Raw genomic sequence first — 8911 nt, 5'->3', positions numbered from 1 at the left:
TTCTTCGGTAAGGAGTCAAGGTGAAGCCACAATTTCTAAAATGTTTTGATGATATTGATTGTCCACACTTTAGCCCTACAATGATACTATTTGTGGATGATAGTATAAATAAGATGTAGTGTAAACCACCTAACTCCTTTACATATCCATTTACATTTCAAGAAAATCCCATGGATACCATCCTCTTCAAATACATGCTTCCCTATTTGATTGAGAAAAATCCCTTCAATACTATCTTCTTGGAATACATACTTCCATGTTTGACTGAGCTAGCAGGTTTTCATGGGGGAGTCTAAGAGTTTGTTACAGAATACCCATTTCACCCTCTAGCAATGGACAATTGGATTGATATTTAATGTTTGTAATAAATATGTTCATTTTCTTTGTGCATAGTAGTTTACTAACTTGCAAATGTATTTGTGGATTTAGTATATTCAGTTGTAGTTTTTGTAGTAAGTTCATGCAATATAGTGTGAAACATATCAGTATATTAAAATATTTGATTGTTAACGTTTGGAGTTTAAAATGAATAATTCTTGAAAGGAATAACAGCCACAAGAAATAAAGCAATATGGAGCTATATTTTGCAAAGATTGCGAAGCAATTGCTTGTAAGGGTCTATTATCAATGAATGCATAACTTCAATCCATATGTAAGCCTAATCAAAAGAGGAAGAGAGAACAATGTGCAAGTATAAGTGGATGTGTCTGTGGTTTGCTTGTGTGTGCATAATTAAAATACTAACAAATCAAGATGTAATTATAAAATACATGCAAAGAAGGGAGAGAGGGAGGATGTGAATGTATATGTAGTGTGATATCTCATATGTATGCATAATTGAACCATTAACATTGTGATAAATATTATCGAAGATAAGTAGATAAGCTTAATCCAGTGATATAAATAAGTTAAGAAGAGAGAACTATTGATGCTTTGTTAGAGAGAGAGAGAGAGAGAGAGAGAGAGAGAGAGAGAGAGAGAGAGAGAGAGAGAGAGAGAGAGAGAGAGAGTGTGTGTGTGTGTGTGTTATTGAGGGGGAGAGGGAGATGCATGTTATGGGTCTCCAAGATATGAGAGAGAGAGAGAGAGAGAGAGAGAGAGAGAGAGAGAGAGAGAGAGGAGAATCGATTGTGGTTCTAATGAGGAGGAGAGTAAGATGTGGTGGTGTAGTGGCAGTGCTAGTGGTGGTAATATTATTGAGGGAAGTGAGATGTCGGTGGATTGTCCCTAGCATATAAGCAGAGAGAGAGGAGAATTAGTTGTGGTTCTAATGAGGAGGGGGAGAGTAAGATGTCGTGGTAATGGTGGTGGTGGTGGTCATGGGGGTGGGGGTGGCAATGGAGGAGCAGCATTGGTGCTTGATATATGCCCAAAAGAAAAAGAGGACCAAGTGGACTATGTGGAATAAAACTCAAGGTTGCCAAAAAAAGCTCGCCCAAAAGCTCACTTCTCACACGCACTCCTACACTCCATTATTTCCATACCTTTAATTCATCTGTAATTGCGGGGTTACTTAACTTTGGCTCCTTTTTTTCACTTGAAACCAACTTGAAGAGACCTTTTTCAATAAGAAAGTTTATCACACGAAATCTCCATGACGAGTAATTATTCTTATCCGGCTTCTCAATTATGTGATTTTGCATTGTTCTCAACCATGATAAAAAATTGATACAAAATAGTAAGCAAGTCTTCTACAACTTTTTACACAGTGCACAGTAATACATCAAGCAGTCTTTTTCATGAACTACTTAACAGTACATGTAATTTGCAACTTATTTGTCAATAAAACTTGTGTTTGCTTCCTTGCAAACACCTCAGAAGTTACAAATTCAAAATTTGTAACCTATGCACTCGCTTTCGATCGACATAACCAAAATCACATTATATCTCGAAACTACAGTCTACAATTTTGGGGGTCTAAAATGAGGCACGAAATAGCCTTAGATGGCCAAAAAAATAGCATGCAAGCCCTAAAGAGCTTATTTACATCATGTAAGATGCTTTTATTACACACCAATCTGAGATTTTTGCTATGCCTTGCTTCTAATGCCTTCGGAAGCACTATCCAATCGAAAGGGTAGGAGAATGGGAGAGTTTCTTACCCATTGATTACTTGATCAAATTCTTACTTCTTCTCCTTCACTTTAGCTTCTAAAGCCAATCACTATCAGTGGTGCAGCTCTAATACTATTGCGAATTGCGTGTTAGGGAGACTTACTTGAGCTATTTCCCCAAGCACATACCATATACAAAAGAGGAAGCTCACTCAAGAACACAAGAAGAGAGATGGAAGCCAAAAAGTTTTCTTGCGAGTTTCTTCTTCTTTTTTCATACACTTTTGAATGTACACAAACTATAGATAAGGTACAACATAAAGAAAAGTAGCATACTAAGTCAAAAAGTGTATAACAAACTATGCTAATGAACTGCGCTATAAGTGTACCAAGTGTAGATAAGTGTAATAAATCAAATATAATAAGTGATAAGTTAGTGGTAATGTAAGAGTCATAATGACTAATGATCTGCTAAGTTTAGATGTGCCGACCCATCTAACTAGGTGGTCCATTATCAGTGTCCGCATGTGTTGAGCTTACTGTCTCAATAGAAGGATTCCATAAGAACTCAAACACTAGATTAAGATAAACTAGGATAGGCTAAACAATGATTGTTGTAGCAGTGTGTCATCCTAGATCCCAACTAGTGCCATTTTAGAGAACTAGAGTTGATACTATAGCTTATGTGTAGAGGGATTGATGTGTATTGCTTCCCTTTGTTTCTCACTCTCTTTGAATCATGTATGGAAATGGTTTACTTCAGCTTAAGGGATGATAGCAATGCAGTCACCTTAGAAGCTAACACTAGATGGCTGAGAGGAGACTATAGTATTTAAATTAGGTCCCTGTTTTCACATTGGTCCTTGTGGGGTTGAGGTGGAGCTTCCCCTCCAAGGTAGACTCAAGTAGATCAAGGATACAAATGTTTGATTATTCTAAGGAGTTTTGAATGGTAGTTACCTTGATAACTTCTTGATGGACAACTAAAGATACATGCTGTCAAGATTCCATAGGTAGACACATTACACCTAGTATTAGAGCAAAGAAAAAAATTAGGTATGAACCTAGATATTGTTTGTAAATTGTTAAAGCTAGACTAAAGTTAGTCATGAAATTCCTTATTATCCATTTTTCCACCAATGCTTAATGAATTTATATCAAAATGATGAAGCTTGGAAGTTTTTATTGTATTCCACACCATGTTTATGTTGGTTATGCATTCCCTAGATTTGGATGGAGGGACTAGTTTGTATATACCTTAGATTGATTGTATGATCCTTCTCCATTGTATCATGAAAGGCAATTGATGCAAAATGGTATATATTGCTTCTTCAATGCTAATCGTCTACTCTATATTTCAATTGATCTTAAATAGATACACTGGTGGTTAGAAAGCCTAAAAGTTGTCTTGAAATATTTTAGTTTTGAGGAATCTAGGGTTAATCCTATTCATTTCACAAGAGATTGAAAAGTTCATCTAAATCGATATATTTATGAGACAAAGTAATCCAAGTGATTTCAACTGATAGAATTGTTATTTTAGGATGCTCATGCCATTGAAATTATTATAAAAAGAAGGTTATCCAAACTAGAAGTTTTTCCTCAATCTCCATGCTGTCACAACATCAATGCAATATATTTCCATGGGTCAATCTTCCTAATAGAATTTTTATCACGATGTAATGTCTTTGTTTCTTTCTCTTCTACTTGTGTAAGGCCAATAATTCTTAAAAATCTTATGTTGAAAAAGTGAGAAGGTTTATATGGAATCTCAATGATGTATATTAAACTAGTTCTTTATATGTTGTAAACCAAGATATCCCAAACAATTAACATTAATCCTTTTGAGCTACAAGAGAAGAAATCCCTTCTTAAGCAAGGTAAACCTGTCGAGTTTGATGGAAAGGGTAAGTATGTAGATACAAATGTTGAAGTTTGGATTGAATCCATGGAATATTATTTTTGAAATGCAAGGACAAGCACCCCTAACCAAGCCATGTTACCTAATTTGAAACTAATAGGGGAAATGTATCTCTAGTGGAAGTAGTGGTGTAGAGACATTGTAGTCTTAGAGGCTACTGCTCCTTGGGAACTTATAAAGGAAGTTGTGCATGGAAGGTACCTTTCACCTTCCTATTGTGACTTGAAGCTAAATGAGTCCTTTGAACTCCACTAATTATGGTTGAGTTTGGAAGGATACTAATTTCTATTTGTGACTCTCAAGGAGTATGTCCCATCCATGGATATCACTCAATAGTAGGTGGCCAAGTTTTGTTGAAATCCTCCCTTAGACACTAAATCAGAAGCTATGCAACCCAAAGATCTTTAGGATGCTCTCCTTAGAGCCAAAGCTTTTGTTGGTTCAAATAAAGGTTGATGTCTTAAAGACAAGTATCTCTCAACGTACTATAAGGAAGACTTTGATGATCCAAAAGACAATGGAAAGAAGTACCACAAATGTATATATTTAGGGCACATCTTGAGGAGATGCCCCACTCTTTGATGTTTACATTACAATGAGCTAGGGTATATCCAAGATAATTGCCTTTAACTAGATCAAGAAGATGAGAAATTGGAAAAAAAGTGAAGTTGTACAAGTTCAACATTAAGTATACTCCAATAATTAGATAATGATGAAGACCTAAAGCCCATTATACCATTTAAAGATGAGTAAAACCCTAGAAATATTTTTATAAGGTGCAATAGTCCTTATACTTGTAATGGTTTCTACTATTCTAAAGAATTCAACCACAATATAGAATTCATACTATCGCATTGAAGTTCGAGTACTTGTATGTAATCAAACTAGCATAATGAAAGCGTGGTGGGTCCTAATCCACATATCCTATGATAGCACTTACCAAAGAAAAATGATAACCCCACTTTCTCTCGAGACAACAACATCTCAATTCCTCTAAGGGAGAGGATGTAATATACCTTAGTATTTTTTAAAACCTTAGCCTAAAGAAAAAAATGCTTTCATTTTAGTTGTCAGTCTCATGACCCATCATTGTCGTGCTCATTGTCAACATCACCATCTTATTATCATCATGATTGTGTGAACTGTCAAAATGTGCGGTATCTAGGACATGGAAAGGAGCTATGGTGGATGGAAGATGAAGACCAAACTCATGATGGCATAGACAAGTAGAGACAAACTGTTACACAAGTGAATTAGGTTCCAAGATGGCAGCTTGGACTAATAAACATAATCTTGTGTAGGACATTGACAAAGACAATATACTTAACTAAAAGTACAAAGCATCATGACATTGTATTCATTCCATATATCAAAGTGATATCTGAGTACAATGCTATATAGAGATGGGTAGGTGCCAGTCTTCTTCTCTATGTTGAGAAATGTGCAATCACATCCACCATAGCCTCTTTGTATGGGACAAATAAGGTAAAGAAACATACATTAAATAAAGACTTAGACTAGGTCATGTATGCACATTTTATTAAAACCACGGTTGTTGGATACCATGGTCCCTTTCCACCTATCTCCACCTACAATACCACCTATTGTAAGCCTATAAAAGGCACTCATCCCCACACTCATTCCATCAGTTACTATCAGTCAGTTCTACTTGCATTATGCTTGGATAATATTAGTTGTTCTTCTTTATCAATTCTTTTGCCTCATTATGATTGTCTATTTGCTCATCAGTGATCCTCCATAGCATGCATTCTCGGTATTTTAACATGGTATCAAAGTGGGTTTTAAGTTAGTGAGTCATCAGGCCATAGTCATTTCAGTTTGATTTTTTGGCTCCCTCCACTTTTCCTTGGATCTCTCACCTACCTCCATAGCTCCCCACCTTCAGTGGAGGACTTGAAGCTCCAAATCCAGGCCATTTCAGCTCATGGTTTCTTCTAGGGAAATACTCCCTAACTCAGGGCGCTCATACTCATCATGTCAAACCCCAACATTGCTGACTCCATGCTCTAGCATTGCGCCATCACTCAGTCACTCGTTGTTGTTTCTTTGCAATCTGTTGTTTGTACGTTTGATTCTACCTGTACGCGCATTGATGCTGCCCATGACCATAGGGCAATTGAAGCCACACAACCACTCTATCTCTAGCTTAGAGGGTTTGTAAAGTGACTGAGTCTACGTGTTGCAATAAGAAAAAAACTAGTCACCTGCCAAAACCGTAAAGAGGGTAGCCATATCTATCAAGCTTCAAGCTCTTGCTTCATTTCCTTCTCTCAATTCTGTGGCTCAAATCAAGTCATTGACTCTCTAATCTACTCCAACACTCAGTCTTCAGCAAGCATTCAAGTTATTTACTAGCAAAGAGGGGAGATCTTGACAAGATTCTCAAGCATTTCAAGAAACAGTGTCCATTGACACCCGTCTAGTGCTTTTAGCACTTATGTCATTTAACATAATCAAATTTTCCTCTCAGTTTGATTTTTCTTGCAACTCTAGCATCAAATCAAGGAGATGAAGACTCAAATTTGCAAGATCTTGAAGATTCCAACTTCAAGGGCATTATAGTCACCAAATCATCTAGCATCACTTGGTACTAATCACCCAGTGCTTCTTAGCACTTGTGCTCAACTGAAATTTGAATTGTTTGGAGCTGATTTGCTGCTAATCTTGCAATCTCAAAATGGACAAGGACTCACCGACATCCCAATTCAATGGAATTGGATTCCATACATGGCAAACTAGGATCAAACTGATCCTAATGAAGAAAGGCTCAAGTTATTATCAAACTCGAACTTGGTGACAGCTACATTCATCATGTTGGTGATTGTGAAACCTCTTATGCGACATGGGATTGATTAGAAACCTTATTTGGAGCTCATTCCAAATCCTCAAAATATGGTTTACTAATTGATTTTTTAAGGTTCGACATGCAAAGTAATACCTCACTTGCAACCCATTTGAATTGTATGGAAATCTTGTTGACACAACTTGCAGGAATCAACTTGAAGATGGATGTAGACATTTGCATTGGAGTGCTTCTCAAAAGTCTTCCATCTGAATTTGATAATATGTCTACCACATTAATCAACATGCCAAAGCTGAAACTTGTGGACATAAAATCCTCTCTCCTGGAAGAGGAAAAGAAGATCAAGAACAAAGGAGAAATAAGCATCTCAAGAGGAGACCAACAACTTCTCTATGTGAAAGGAAAGAAGAGCGTAGTCTATGACTTTTGTAAGAAATCTGGGCATATTGAGAAATTTTAGTATGTTAAGAAAAAATCTCAAAGAGCATAACTTGCTACAGTCAAAGAAGATGAAGACAACATAGAAGAAGAAAGAGAAGAAGAACCCCAAGAACAAAAGGATAAGACTCACCAATCCGTCTTTTGTTACATAGATCTTCAATTCATTGCAAGTCTTCTTGTCGGTGTAGTCCAGCTTGCTCTTTTTGAGCTTGTACTTGTTCTTCACTTTGCTTGTAGCTTCAATCTTCATGTCCATGTCCCCCTCAATCAAAGATATCATTATCTTTGAGGCAATGGAAATGACTTCAAACTCTTGCACTATCTCCAAGGTAGTAGGCATGTCTTCAAGTTCTTCAAATGGAAACATGGATGGGACTTGAATGCTCACAACTCCATTTTTCCCTATATCAATGGAGTTGTGGAGATAACATAAACATGCATAGCAACCCTTTGTTCGAGGTAATAGAACATGATTTAACTTGGGCAAGCCATTCTCCTTTGCAAATTTCTAATTTGATAAGCATTTCTCCTCCGTGTAATCTGTGCCTTCTAGGAAGATGACCAGCCACATAGGATCCTCGGGACCCTTAAACGTCTGAAGGGAATTCTAAAATACCACTTTGTCCATCTGCCATTTCCTGTCAATGAGCAGAAACTTGAGCACATAGAATGCCCATCCAAAGATAGGAGCTAATCTGATCACATACTTGATAGAACTTATCTAGCCCTTGCGCAATGCGAGGCTCCAAATGTACATCCAATTGACCTCAGTGCGGTGATTGCAGAGTCAATGATGCGTTCGCCAGGGGGCACACATTGACCAGAGACGACGACCTTGGTTCGCTAACCTTTTCGAAGAAGAAGGGCCAGATGGAAAGCTAGGCCAAAGAAGAACGAGACGATGCAGGGGATGTGGTGGATGTTGTAAAGGCAGAGGAGGAAGAAGGTGAGGGGCCCCAGAAACAAGAGCATGGAGATGGCCAAGGAGACGAGGATGAAGAGGATGCATGCAGCCTTGAGGAGTTGAAATATGGATAAGGGGGCCTTGTGGAAGTCCTGGGGAGGGTTTCCTGTGCCATTCTCCATGGGACAAGCTTGCAGAAAGGAGTAACAAAGGTCTTTCTCAGTGGCTCCCAAGTCCTTATTGAGTAAGGAATGCTTAGATGATGATGGTGATAATGATAAGAAATTGGGCAGAGATTGAGGGGAACCAAGAGAGGCAATGCCATGCCCGAATGGGCTTTGATACCATGTCGAAATGTGCAGTATCTAGGAAATGGCAAGGAGATATGGTGGATGGAAGATGAAGACCAAACTCATGATGACATAGACAAGTAGAGACAAACTGTTACACAAGTGAATTAGGTTCCAAGATGGCAGCTTGGACTCATAAACACAATCTTGTGTAGGACTGACAAAGACAAGATACTTAACTGAAAGTACAAAGCATCATGACATTGTATTCATTCCATATATGAAAGTGACATCCAAGTACAATGCTATATAGAGATGGGTAGGTAAGTACAATGTTATATAGAGATGGGTAGGTGCCATTCTTCTTCTCCATGCATATGGGATTCCTATAGCCTGCATGTCCTAAGCCTAGAACTGCCTCATACAAAGAGGCCACAGTAGGCGTCATTGCAAATATCTCAACATGAACCTCATCCT

The 8911-nt window shown here is 37.8% G+C and overlaps 1 pseudogene; it reads right to left on the bottom strand.

Annotated features, from left to right (window-relative positions):
- Positions 1-7073: 7073 nt before the first annotated feature.
- On the bottom strand, positions 7074-8326 carry LOC148031632 (putative 1-acyl-sn-glycerol-3-phosphate acyltransferase 5 pseudogene; annotated as a pseudogene).
- Positions 8327-8911: the final 585 nt, after the last annotated feature.

The sequence above is a fragment of the Lygodium microphyllum genome, chromosome 9 (assembly GCF_053477565.2).
Source record: "Lygodium microphyllum isolate KBCC chromosome 9, Lygodium_microphyllum_v1.1.10, whole genome shotgun sequence".
Taxonomy (NCBI): Eukaryota; Viridiplantae; Streptophyta; class Polypodiopsida; order Schizaeales; family Lygodiaceae; genus Lygodium; species Lygodium microphyllum.
Note: the sequence above shows the minus strand (reverse complement) of the source record. Positions and strands in the feature narration are given on the sequence as shown.